This window comes from Lycorma delicatula, chromosome 9 (genome assembly GCF_047948215.1).
Source record: "Lycorma delicatula isolate Av1 chromosome 9, ASM4794821v1, whole genome shotgun sequence".
Lineage (NCBI taxonomy): Eukaryota > Metazoa > Arthropoda > Insecta > Hemiptera > Fulgoridae > Lycorma > Lycorma delicatula.
The window spans coordinates 100,983,109-100,998,340 of NC_134463.1; the positions used below are offsets into that span (position 1 = coordinate 100,983,109).

General features: G+C 26.0%; 1 protein-coding gene across 2 annotated transcripts in view; it reads right to left on the reverse strand.

Moving 5' to 3' along the window:
- Positions 1-15,232, reverse strand: part of LOC142330132 (homeotic protein antennapedia-like) — a 485,876-nt gene that overhangs the window by 201,154 nt on the left and 269,490 nt on the right. Inside the window, exon 1 of one of the 2 annotated variants that reach the window (XM_075375220.1) lies at positions 12,555-14,524. The exons of the other annotated variant lie outside the window; for it this stretch is intronic. The gene's annotated coding sequence lies outside the window, so the exon portion shown is untranslated. Of the gene's footprint in view, positions 1-12,554; positions 14,525-15,232 lie in introns of those variants that run through there. 2 annotated transcript variants of the gene reach the window in all.

Genomic DNA, 15,232 nt, shown 5'->3' on the forward strand with positions numbered 1-15,232 from the left:
TTACAAATCCAAACCCACATGGTTTCGAGAAATAGAGGAAGACATGAAACGCATTATGATCAACACAGATACAATAAATGTCAGGACAACTTTCAGACAGCAGTTCAAAAAGCAGATTTTCAGGAAACAAAAAATCAACCAGTGAAAGGAAGTGGACACAAGAAGACAAGGAACGACATTCTCGAAGGGTGAAAAGTGTTGGCACAATTTTATTTGACTTATCGTACCCTCTAAAAGGGTTATTATGGGGGGGAGGGAAGCCGAATAAAATTAATGAGGAGTTCATTTTTGATAGACAGCCATATTTTCCTCTTATCCATAAGTAAACGTTAACTTAGTAATAAAGAAAACACTAGAACAAAATCCTATACAGACAACACTATTAGTAAATGTAAAGAAAGAATAAAATATTTATAATGAAAGAATAGAATGAAATTAAAAGGTTAACAAAACAGAAAAGAACGGTTCCATCAAATCAGTGACGTGACTGACGATAAAAAATTAATAAATAAATAAATAAAAATTTATATAAATAAACGTAAATACTGTGATACGAGACAATTTAAAATTTTAGTTGGAAAACTTGTGCGGTATTAATATAAATACAGGCCTATTAAAGGGGAAAAAACAAGTAAATTACCATAAGAGATTCAGAAAAGCATCGTGTAAACAAATGTTTTACATAAACACGAGGTTTAACGCATTTTATTTTTATCTTTTACAAAAAGCTTTATTTTTGTTTTAACTGTGATTCAAAAGTTATGCTCCTTGCTGATAGGAAACACAATGGTTTTTTTTAATTCAAATATCGTATCGTTGTACCAGTGGCCTATTTCAAACAGCTGTTTTGAACTGGTAACTAACCTAACCTGCTTCTTGCGACGAACGACCGACCGCGCCGACCGGCATGGCACGCATACATTATAAAACCACCAATGCGCTAGCCTTCTTCTACGACTATCTCTCCCTACCCTCATTTAGTCTAGATCCCTCTCGCTTAATAACAATCTCTTTCTCTTTTCACTCCCACTCCGTCTCACTTTTTTACCACTATTCAAATGTAAATGGTAACCAACGCGGAATAAAGCCGTGTCTGCGTGTCTACAGGTATGTTTGTCTACTACACCTGTAATAATGTGAATTCTTTATCTGAACATCAAAAAATCATGCCGACAAACAACTCGTCAACAATGACCTCTAGCGGAAATTGAATGAATAATGTTTTTTGATGATAAAACCGATATTTAATTTATCGTTTTGCCTTAAGCAATTAAATATAATAATAATAACAATAAGCAGAATAAAAAAAAAACGTTAAAGATTTAAAAAAAAAAAAAAAAGAATTTGAAGCCGCATCGTAATGAATAAATTATTTTCAAGAAATATTCATAATTTACATTAAAAATTATACAATGAATAAAATATATTAAAAATTACGATGATTGAATCGATTTATCTAAAATGACGTAACAGTTAACACATTTTGGACTTTATTTTATAATTCATTAATGAAAACCATCTATTATTAGAATATAAAACATAGTCTCAACTACTTTATGAAATAACAATGTGTGTGACATCTGTACTAGGTTTTGATCTTACATAGAACTAAATCATCCTAATACTATACAATGCTGATAATTAACCCTTAATTTCTAAACTAAATCGATGATGTGGACACTTTATATACAACAGCTAATTTTAATTGTACCAGTAACTTAGATTTTTTAATTCGCAAGATGCTGTTTTAACATAAAAATAATGTACTTTGTACGCCAATTCACGAAGTTAACCAAATAAATAATTCAAAAAATTTTCAATAATATATATATATATATATATATATATATATATATATATATATATATATATATATATTGTGGCGTTAAAGTTATTTTTTTAACGTTGAAATTCTAGTTTTAGAAATTTTTAAGATATGTTTAATGTTATCAATTTTAATGATACTATCTGTCTTATAAATTGAATTTATCGTACCTTCCAAAGAATTCAAAATTTAATTTTGTACGGTCTGCTGAATATTTAGAGTTTCTTCCTAAGATTAATAAATAGTTAATTAAAATCCACTTCGGCAAATTCTTACCAAAAGCAGTAAATATATAAAGTCCATTATATGATGAGGACTTGGATCCGTCTTTATACTTACAAGTGATAATGAACTTAATACAAAAACGTTATGTTAAGGCACAAAGAACATATAAAATAGATTTAAACTAAATCTACTTAAACAATAACGTACATTAAATTAACGAGTGCATTTTTTCAAAGTAGAACTGATTATTTTTTTTAAATATAATAATTTTGTACATAAATACAACTTGGACAACAGTTGTTAAGCTTTTTTTCATACAAGTAATCAAATATGTAAATAAATTAAACTACTAACTGACACAGCAACTCCTGATAATGAAAAGACCTTTAATTGTTTATTAAAATTACAAAAAAACTCTAGGATTATATTACATTAACTAAAAAATACTACATTAAAAGTAGCTAATTTCTTGGGTTAGAGTATTATACTTTGCAATTACTTTAGTTAATACTCGTATTTTTTGCCGGTATAAAGCAACAAGCACCAATAAGCCAATAAAATAAGCGGAATAGAGAAAAATGTAAATATCAATATTTTTTTGAGAAAGTGGATTTAGAAAAAAAAAATATATATATACAGAAAGAGAGATAGAGAGAGAGAGAAAGTCTTTCTTTCATTTTCTGTTTAGCCTTCGGAAGCAGGGTAAGGATGAATGAGGATGATATGTGTGAACGTATTTGAAGTGTAGTATGTACATTCTCAGGTCGACCTTTCCTGTGACGTGTGGTTAGTTGAAACCCAACCACCAAAGAACACCGGTCTCTAAAAATTATTATATTACATATTATTTATCCTTTTATCTAATTTTAGGGGAAAAAATTAATTTAATTTCCAATGGCAAATCACATGAGTTTATTATAAAATCATTAAGCAACATTAAATATTTGAATAAAACACCGAAAAAATTCTGCCCGCTTCTTAAAAATGTTTGCTTCGAAATAAAGAAATTTAGACATACCGGACCTTTCTAATAAAACTGAATACCGAGTATAATTCGAGAAGTTTTGTGCGAAAAAAGTACAGATTAATCTAAAGAATTTTAACATGTAATTGTAGTCGAGTAAAACTTTCAGTGAAGTTTCTAAGATTATATAGTTACACTTTAGTATTAAGATATGAATTATTTCAAATACAGCAACAAATATCCTATATAAATGAAGTGAAAGTAGTCTTTTTTTTGTAACTAAGCAAAATAAAAATATATAAATTGTTTTCAGACGAATATTTTTATATTTACATATTTTGTTCACCGAATCATGTACTTTTTTTAACCTTTATTCTTGTTTGTTACCATAAATATATGTTTACTTTAGGTTTTGTCAAAAAAAATTTATATCCACTTTTTTTAAAACTGCACTGGACAAAGGTTTATTGTTAAAATGATTTTGCCGCATTATCCACTAGACATGGTAGATGGCTTAGCTTCACTTGTGACTGAGACTTTCAATATTTATTATTTAAATAATTCCATATATTTTTATGATCGACGTTATTTTTTTTTTTATTAACAAATTTTTCATCCGAATCTTACGTATAATCATAAAAGCAGTAATAAATAAGTTAATATTATTTAAAGGGATAATACCTATTTAATAATGATTTGCATCCACTACGTAATTAGGGGATAATAAACTTCATTTCCTTTTAACACAAGGTGTTAACTACACGTGAAACTTCTTAAGGCAGAATATTTTAAACAATAAAAGGATACGAAGTATGGAATAAACTTCCTGCGATTGAAGATCATTTAAGAAACAGCTCCTATAGATGTTAAACACCGTTGTTTTATTGTTGCTTTATAACTGCAAGTTAATTGATCGAAAATAGGCAACCGCTAATTATTGATCTGTTATTATAAAAGGATGGAATAATAATCAGGAAATGTTTTTCTATCATAAAGTAGCTAAACGAAACGGATATTTGCCTAAATAGGCATAAATTATTATCAACCAGTTTTTTAAAATTCGCGAAAATATATAATTTTTATTTATAAATTAATTTATACAACATGATTTTTCATCAGACTTTTTTATTATTCCTGTATTTTTTTTTTATTCAAAAACGTAAAGGTTGTTTCCTAGTATTTCTATTTAATTATAAGAAATCAGAAATAAAGTTTCAAACCATTAAAAAATAAAATATCTATCAAAATTTTAAACTGTAAATTAATTAAAATATTTCTGTAATTTAAATAAATGTATGAATATAATAGATACTTCAGAAAATTTACTCACGGGAAGATTATTTGTTAACGGAAGAGCATTTAATAGTGAAAATACACAAGTAACTTCATGTAACTTTCGAACTTCTTACCTGGAACAAATAAAATAAATTTCAGTATTAATAAATGAAATAAAAAAGGATTAACAAGATCAAATAAAGAAGGTCAGTAAAAAAGTATAAACTTTGTATATATATATATATAAAAAATCATGATTAAAAAAATATTTAATAAAAGTGTATTAAAATAGAAAAAATAATAGAATATAGAAGAAGAAAATACTAATGTTTAATTTAAAAGAATTGAAATTTTAAAAGTAAGCTGAACAAATTCTGTTTTCCAATCATTGTTATTGTATTTTTTTATATTGAATTGTTTTAGAAAAAATCGCCAACATCCTTTCAAAAAAAAAAAATTATAAAAAAATAATCAACTTTTTCTATATAAACAGATTTTTTCTAATATTTATTTATAAATTACAACTTTAACATCACTATTGACAAAGCTAAACAGTAAGAAATGGTTAGTTTTACCGCATCCCTTTTTTAGTATTTCTAATTCTTCTAATCTTTTAACACGAAAAACAGATTTTCCTTTTAATAATTTAACAAAAACAGAATAATTTTTATTTCATAATTTTTCAATTAAAAAAATTATACTAGATAAAAAATAATTTCTAGCAAAAACTAGTCATATAACTAAAATAAAATACAACTACGTGTATAAAATATGAAAATGCTAATAATTCTATTATTAAACGTTATTTTAATGTACATATTAAATTGAACAAGAAAATCTTGATAACTATTAAAAAACATTTGATAAAAGAGTAAGCACAACCAAAATGTCAAGGTTCGATTGATTCTCAGTCCAGATATTGTATTTTGAAACAAGTTTTAATGTTAGGCTCTCTTCCAGTTACGTGTAAGTGAAATTATATTGTATAATATTATGTTATCGTTCATCTCCCAAGGTACTCTTATGGGTTCTACAACAATAATTTTTATTCATTATATAAACAAAATAAATTATATTTATCTACATACAAACTCGTAGTTATGTATAAAATATATATATTTATTTCATAAATATTTATTTAGGATATTGATAAACATCGATTGTTAAACTACTCTAAATAAAATTTAAAAATATTAATCTTAGCGAAGTAAATTTACGAACCAATAAAAAATTAAAGGGCAGTATGTTTTTGATATGTAAAAATAAATCAATAAATGTGATAAAAAAGGTTTTTATAACTAACTTTTTTTATATAAATTATTATAATTTTACCAATTCTTTTTCGGAATGCGTTACACCCGGAGGGTTCTCGATTCGAATACTAGCAAGGCGCACCGTTTTATACATGATAGAAAATTAAAAACCAGATAAGCAGATAGGATAGCTATAAACTAGGAGAGAGCATGTACAAGCCGTAGTGAATAGGTTAATAAAATATTTCAGTTCATAAAAGATTATAAAAAAACATGTTAAATACTTCCGCGGTTTAATTTAAATTTTGAATTATGCTAAAAAAAATAATATTATTTGCTAAAAAACCTGCACCATTTATCTGAATTATCAGTAAAGAAATACGTATTTTGATTTTTTAAATATTATCATTTGCAATAAACGCAAAATTATTTGATAACAATGAAATACAAAGTTACTGGTGTACCAAATACAAAGGAAATGGAAATTTACGTACTTGTAAAATAAAAACTTTTTTTTTTTTTAATTATCCGTGAGCAATCCAAGTGGAATCCAAAAGTTTGTAATGCAATACTCGACTCTCCATCTGACTGACCCTTCAAACATTCAGTAAATTACCTTGTTTAAAATAATCGTTTATTATGTTCTCTAAATATTTTTTGTTTGTTAAATAACATTTAATGTTAATTCTTGATATATATTTTATTTTGTATGTAATTATCTAGTTTTAGATTTTAGTAAATATGTTTGTAAAACGATTTTTGAATGTTTATATCCTTCGAATTTATTTAAATTAAAATAAAAACTAACGCTAAATTTTATTTATAATTTAATCTACGCTGTATTGTGTCAAGCAACACTTGTGCTTGTTTCGTGAATATGTATAAATGCAGGTCAAGTATATATATATATGTTTATCTTATTCTACTAATCAGAATAAAGTTTATAAAAACTTATTTTTACTTCAAACAATACTAATGTATCTAGTTTATAACAAATGGCTTCTAAATACAACGCCTTCGGAAATATAAACATTTTAAAAATTAAATTCTTTTTTGTCTAATTTTAATTCATTAATAACGTTATATTACACTACATATTACACCAACTTTTAAAATACAATATTATTACAATCATACGAGACATGAGTTTTAAAACACAGCAGGTTATCTCACGATTACACGTACCGTATAAAAGTTTGACAGTTAACGTGATCTGGTATCCTTAACGGTCTATTTCGAAACATTAAGCGTATGTACTGTACATATATTAAATGTAGTCGGTTTTCTAATGTAGTAATTGTAAAAATTAAAAAATAGGCTAATTAAAAGAAAAAGTTCATGTAATATTAATATCTATGAAAAATCACGACCAGGAATTTCTGATTCTTTTAAACAATAAACAAGAGAAATACTTAATAAATAGAATAAATAAGCGACACCAAATAAAGATATCTATTGTTTAACGTTTAATAAAATGAACTGAGCAGATAAATTAAACTTACGTTGATGTGCGCAAATTAGAAAAAGGATTGTTCGAAACCATTCGTAACGGTTGTACAACATATTGATACGAAGAAATGTTATACTGAAATGCAAAAAAGTAATAAAAACGAAAGCTCATCGAATTTTACCGTACACATCTTCAAAATAAAATTGTTCTTATTTCTTCTACTTAGTATTTTCTACAAAGTCTGGCTAAATATCATCATAAAAATAATTTACTTTACTACAAAACCTTTTCCATTAACCGAACCTCGGTTACTAAATAGCTAATAAAAAAAACGCCATAATGAGAAAGTATGGATAAATACGAGGAGTTTTTAAGTATAAAAATTCAATCTATTAGTTACCTAGTATACAGGATATAGGGCTACATTTTACCATAATAGTAGTAAAACTATTTATGCAATAATATAACTATTGAATTATTCCTTACGAAACATTTTTAAACTATCGAAACCAGTCTTTATATACTTCACGAATATATATACGTCTAACTTAAGTTTTATTCTTGATGTGTAAAGTAAGTAAATTAGTTTCTTTCCATATGACATCCCCTTAAGATTTCTAATTTCTTTTAATAGTTATACAAATAGCCTATAATGATAGCCACTGATGCACCAGTGCAAAGTAAGTTAGGAAACGAGTCTTGGCGAGTGATCTTCGCAAAAGTGCACGGCTGAGAAAATATGGAATTATTGATTTAAATCAACGATAAGTTACATCGTTCAGGAATATTTTTTTTTTTTATTTTTCAAAAAATACATTAAACAATATGTACATTTCTGTGACAATAAGTTATTAGTCATAAGTTCTACCTTTTCTTTATTTCTTTCTCAGAATCCGACATAAGTAACAAAAGGATAAACAGTGTAATATAGAAACTTCGTTACCTCTCCGGTATACTTTCAAATTAACCTCTGCTTGCTAACTATTAAATCGGACTAAAACCGAACCAAAAAAAAAGCTGATACCCGATCCTGATTAGTCAGCGGTAGAAAAGAGTCTGTTGTTGATCAGTTCAAAACAAAAATCAGAAACATTTTAATGCATCATAACGAAAAGCTGTTTCATAATGACCCTCATTATGATACAGGTTCCAGCCGCGTAATTCAAACATAATACAGCCGTATATAAAATAAATTTTAAAAACGCATTAATTACCAGAAATAATTTCAACTATATTAGAGAATGTACTAAGCGGCAACAATTTTTTTATGTATCAAATATTACAATATAATTTAATTATTTTATAAAAAAAATTTCTGTATTTAATTTTTTTCTAAATGACGAATTTTTTTTATAACGTTAAGAGAAAGTTATCAAACAAAATACGTAAAACTAACTCGAAGTAAAATGCCACGGCTACCGACTGCAGACTACAACAGTGACTTTCCGGAACGTAATCATGAGTGACTCGACCACAAAAGAAAAAAAAGCCTTGAAGGATAGGTATTCTGGTCAAGGGTTTAAGCATTAACAACAACAATAACGCTACGTAACTTTTGTAGCTGCGGTTTAATGAACACAAAAAGAACAACATTGATTTTTTTTTTTAATATTTACGATATATTATATTTTTTTATAAGGCTAATTTTTTATATTTTCTAATTTTACGCAATATTAGGTTAATTAATTGTTAAATACTAAATAAACTTAAGAAATAATTTATAAATTATAAAATCCACTGGAATACCTTTAATTTATAATTTTACATAAAAAAAGAAAAAAAACATTCCGGTCTGGCATTTTTCTTGTCGAAAATACAACCTTGACCTTATAAATTTTTTTTTTTTTATTATTCTACATCCTAAATGAAACTGAATATTAATTAACTTCTAACGCTTTTAATACAGTTAAAGGAATTGAACTAAATTTTTTTGTTATAATTGGGTACCAAAATTTTATATATTTCAACAAAATTATAGATTTAAGTGCAGTATTAAATAAAATCTTAAATTTTACATTACAATAAATCTATCAATCTCACTTGGTGATTTATAAGATGAGTAAATGTTAAATGGGATGTCTTATTAAAATATATGCGAGATACATGTCTTATGTAAATATGTTTTTTATAAGACTAATAATGTAATATCATTTGCTTTTAAAAAAATAATAAATAAAAAATTGGAATCTACGATTACTATTTTTTTATTTTATTTTATATTTAATTACACCCGCCGATGAAATAAATTTTTGTAGCGTATAAAATATGCCAAGTCTAACACGTATTCGAACCCAGGATTTCACGGACAGAAAGGCAGAAACTGTACCATGATTTGCATTGAAATAACGAAAACTTCGAAATAATATAAAATAAAACAACGTGTTTAAAATTAATTAAACAATTTTTTTACTTCAAATTTTATCTATAAATTACTATCCTTGAAACTCCCGCTACACAAATAATCCAATTATTAATTGGATTAATTACAGTAACTATAATTTTATATTTTTTAATTATCCAAAACATTTTTTTTTCAAAAACAACCTTACATAATCTAAAATATTTAACAAATCTTAAAAGTAATGTTCATAAACTTTGAATTGTTTTTTGTACTAAAAAAAAATTACTCTTTCCACGGGTGCAATGTTAATGCAATTCACAGCTGCTGATACAGCTTTTCAGCGATACATAATAATTGGTACTTATTTTCATTGGTTTCCGAGTTGATTTTAATTAATGAAATATTTGGATTTACAAGGGGAGGCACATCGGTTTGAATCAGACAATCTCCTCTTTTTACGATAAATGATAATTCAATAACAACAAAAATAATATGAAAAAATATCAGATGTTATAAATGAAATAAAATTTGATGTACTTTTCATTATAAAAAAAATGTATATGTATTTAATAGGCGTGCAAGGAACTAATGTGTCCATATCAGACCACATTTTTTATTGGTTTAGTAGTAAACTCGTCATAAATGAAGTGATTTTGTTGCTTTTATTCGGATTTGAATGCTAGACTGTGGCTTCTTTGGCGGTTAGGTTTTAATTAACAACACGACTCAGGAATGGTCGGCTTGAGTTTGTTCAAGACTACACAAGCAAACATTTTTGTTCATTTAATACTGTCCAGCAAACAGTGTTATCAATAGTTATTTAAATTTTCTTAATAATCCGTACATATATTTTATGGTATATTAACATAATATTTTTAACAATTAATCTTGTTGTTCTACAATAATACATACAGATTTTTAAAAAAAACTTTTCATTTTGTAAACCTTAATTTTAGATACCTCTCAGTATTCGTTAGGTATTTTATAATTATACAAATTCTGTTGGAAAAAAAACAGTACACACCCTACTCACTCAAATAGTGATATATTCATAAAATAATATTTTTATAAGCGCTTTAGGAAAAGATATTTTTTCCTTTTATAATTTTCTTTTTATAAAAATTATCAAACTTCAAATAATTTTAAACAAGAAAATAATTTTTTTTTTTCAACAATTAATTAAATAACTATGGATTAGACATTACTCTGATTATTTAATTCATAAAATAAATAGAGAAGACACTTTATTAGCAAATTTAAACTTTTTAAACTATAAATAATCAAAGTAATTATACACGACGTTATATTAGACGATTCTCAACAGGTGGAAAGTTCGCGATTTACGATGCTGAAATCTGCCCTAACATTCGCTTTTAACTTTATAAACCACAGAAAACATAGAACAAACAATTATGGTATAAGTAAGAAAATTATGCCCGAAAGTTTCTAAATTACAAAAAGTTTATTTTATAAAATTTAGCACGAAAAATTAATTTATTAAAAAATAAATAAATTATAAAATAATGTTTTAGAACTTAATCAGGTCAACTTATTATTCTTTATAAACGATAATAACGTTACTAAAACAAATTTATAGATATAAAAATTTGCTATTATTTTATTTTAGTCTTCCTGTGTACTTTTCGTCAAAATGTTTTTTTAAATCAATTAATTATTTAATTAATAAACAAACTCAAATTCAATCACTTAATATTAATAAAACTTTAGTTCAAGGAATAAATTACGGTAGACTTCTTTTTATAACGGTTTTAATCCTCATTTAATCGAAAGAGGAATAAAAACAAATTTATAGTCTGAAGTTACTAAAACTCAATAATTATTTATAAGATCCTTAAGGATATTTTTTTATAATTTTATCAAATATTCTGAAATATCTCCTACCCAATTTTTTATCTTTAAACCGATTTGGAGAATCACACGTGTCTAACAACAATCTAAAAATTAAGTTAAAAGTAAATACTTCGTTAAGTATAGATTTATTAGTGTTAAAATAAAAGAGTTAAGGATCAGGAATAAAGAAATATCATATTCCTATATTAATAAGATTAATTTGAAATAAAAATTTTCCTGTAACTTTTATTAAAAAAATAGCCAAATAAAATAAATAATATAATAAAATGTCAATTTTTTTTTGTTAGTAATGAGGGTTCAAGTTATATAAATAAAAATGATTACAGATTAAATCCTACGTCAATAGTAATTAAAATTTTAGTTTATTGAGTAACAAAATTTTAATTAATTTTTCCTATATTAATTGGATATAAGAGTTATTACAATTTTTTTTTAATAAAATATAATACCAAAAATTACCGATTAACCAAATATAGATTTATTTATTAATAATAAAAGTAAAAACTTATTTATGAGAAGAACTAAGTAAACTTATTAAATTTTGGACAGTAGTAAATATTACTGAATATATAACATATATATTTTCTTATTTAGTTTACTAAATAATAGAATATTTTGTTTGCAGTCAATATTATTAATAGATTCTTATTAATTCGAATTTTAATAGTAAATAAATTATGATAACCTCTTTTTAAGTTTATTAATATTGCTGGAAAAAACAATAAATAAAATTGGACTAAGTTTTTAGAGAAAATACACAACATATAATGACGAAACTATTTTTTAAATAATTGACAATTTAATTACACAACAAAATTAGTTAAAAATTATACTTAAAAACAAATACAACAATTAAAATCAATATTATTAATTTCTTAAAATAAAAAAATACGGTAGAAATTAAACTATTTTTAAAAACAATAATAAAGGCTACATTTACAATGGAATTACATTCAAAATAAATTATGGAATTTCACATAAAAGAATATATATAAATAAAAATTCCTGTTTGTGATAATTAGACAACAAAATTAGTTATTAATTATACTTAAAAACAAATACAATAATTAAATTTGATATTATTTATTTCATAAAATAAAAATATACGGGAAAAATTAAATCTATTTTTAAACAGAATAATAAAGGGTATGTTTACAATAGAACGACATTCAAAATAAATTATACGGAATTTTACATAAAAGAATATACAAATAACCATTCGTGTTGGTAAAAGGGTTTCTTTTTTTAAAATTAAAACCAGCAATGAATAATAACAATATAATTATTAATTCGAAATGACTATATTAAATTTAATAAAATAAGTAATTCAATAATAACAATAATCTCACCTTACACTGAACTTAAATTTCCGCCTTTTTTTCCTGCGTTTCTTTCTTCGGGGGCAGCAATTAAAATAGGGCCCCGTGACCTTGACCTTGAAGAGGCAGCCCGTCTCCAAATCGCTTAACTAATCAGTACTTGAAAATTAAGTCCGAATTAACTTTAATAACCTTTTTGTTTTATTTATATGTATTAATCTCAGCGAACGTTTTATTCAATGATAATTTTAAACAAACCAGCCTTCGTAGTAAACTTCGTTTATTATCGGTACGACATACACGATTTATTTATTTTTATAATACAACTTCTTACTATTCTTTTTTCAGGTACTTAAAAATAAAGTGAAAATAATTTTTTTCCCGGTTGGTCCCACCGTCCTAGTGTTACTTAATAATTTTGTTATCAATAGCAAACGTATATTTTATATCGTTATTTGTTACCGCTGATTAAATTAGTCGACAATAATAAAGTTGTAGATATTACATAATAATATTAGTCCAAGTGTCACAAAACATTGTTTATATTTCCGTTATTATAGTAGTATATCGTGACTTAATACAATAATAATAAATAATTCTACTAAGTTACAAGCTACAGGAGCTTGCGTGCAATGTAGAATATCATATATATATAATAACTAACATATATAGTAGAAATGTGTTAAGGCATAATATTATTATTATTATTATTATATATAATTTTCTGTTTTAGTCATACCTTTTTCTTTTGTTTAAAATAAATTTGTAACTTCTGTTGTCGTTTTTTTCCTATAAAATTATATCTTTCTAGTTATAAAATAATAATAAATAAACGAACATTTCTTCTTTCTTCTTAAATAGAACGCCATAGTGTCCTTTGTATTAATATGATTATTATTATTATTTATACTATAAACATGTAAAAACACAATGTCAGGTGGTTAGCGAAAGCATACCGCACGTTGATGAAATCGACGTACGACTGGCGATGAAGGTGAACAGTAACTCCCGATTAACAAGAAACTACAACCTTAAGAGTTAAAACCGCTTACTTCGTTCGCTCACTCTTGTAGTACTAGAGGTTTTTTTCTGTGTAGCTAATTAAAACGTTGAATATTCTTTTGACAGTCCTGCAGTGTGTGATTGATTTTCCCGTAGCTCACTAATAACTGGGAAGGAGGTACCTCGGGCAACCGCTATGACGAATATTAATGCATTTGCCGTGACGGATAACCAACACACTGCTTGTTGCTGCTTCAACTCTTGTGTTTTTTCTTCTTTTTTTTATTTTATGTTTCTTCTACTTATATAACTATCTAACTCGCACTGTATCTATATACATGTATATATATATTTTTTTTTTACTATTGCACGCCTCTTATATTTCCTTCCATTTTCTCTCTCTCTCACTCATTACAAATCCAAAACCGAAGAGGAATAACTTATAAAAAATGAGAGGTGGAGCTTAAAATAAAAAATATACGATGGACGTTGATAACTTCATTTTGAATTGAAAAAGTACTAACCCTCTTCTTAGTTAAATTAATAATAATTATAAAATAACAAAAGGAAAATGAGGGTTGTCTTTTAATTTGACAACCCCTCGATATTTTATTTAACCGACTTCCTTTTGTTTCTGTAGAAAACCTTACGTATACACCATCAATAAATATTATAATAATTTTAACCGTGTTATATTAAGATAATGTCTTAATGATTATCACTATCGAATATTTCTTTTCTTTTTTAAATTTTAAATCATCTAAATATCACTTTTAATTAATAAATACACATTTAATTATAAACGATTATTTTAAAAAATCTTTTTTCTTACACAACTTATATAAATAAAACTGTTCGTTCTTTTTTATTAATTTAACGAAAATTTACGATATTATGTTTAAATAATCATTAAATAGATACATTTAAATACGCGATATATAATGACGACGTATTAAACGTTAGAGTCGTGTACGCGCGACAACTTTGTGTAGGGGTTAGCAAAGCGTTTTACACTGAGCGTTTGTGCCAAACAGTGGCGCCTATATCACCCCCTCCCGTACCTCCCCACCCTATTATATAAAACAGGCGTCCTCGTGAGCGCCGCGACGCTTGTCATGATGAGCGCATGCGCTTGTTCTTCAACACAAACCCGACTGCCCCACCTCCGATAAACATAGCTAGCTCGTATATATATATAAAACGTATACACAATACAAACACACAAGTAAAATCACCACGATGAGAAAGAGTGAACTCGCGGATAGAAAGTGAATTCGTATCGGCCCATGCGATGACAATATTGATGACTAAATGTCGTATACACGTCTCCTGTTTCCTGGAGTATCTGTGTTTCCGATTTTACCGTTCTGTTTATTCTATCTAACGAAATAACCGATCTTTTAAACGATCTATCGTACACGTCATACTCATTTTATATCCATCCTTTTCCAGCACATCATTATTATTAATATTATTACTATTATTATATACCTGTAATTAAACTGAAATAATCTCATACCGTTGTTATCAGAACAAACGATCATAATCATCCCTGGCACTGTCAGTAAATCTACAACACCGTACCGTATACCACAACACACATCATCAGATTACTACTACTATTATTATTATATCATCCAGACCGGTACAACTATCACACAGACCGTGTGTTGTTATCAATTCTGAAAATACAGCGGTCATGTAAT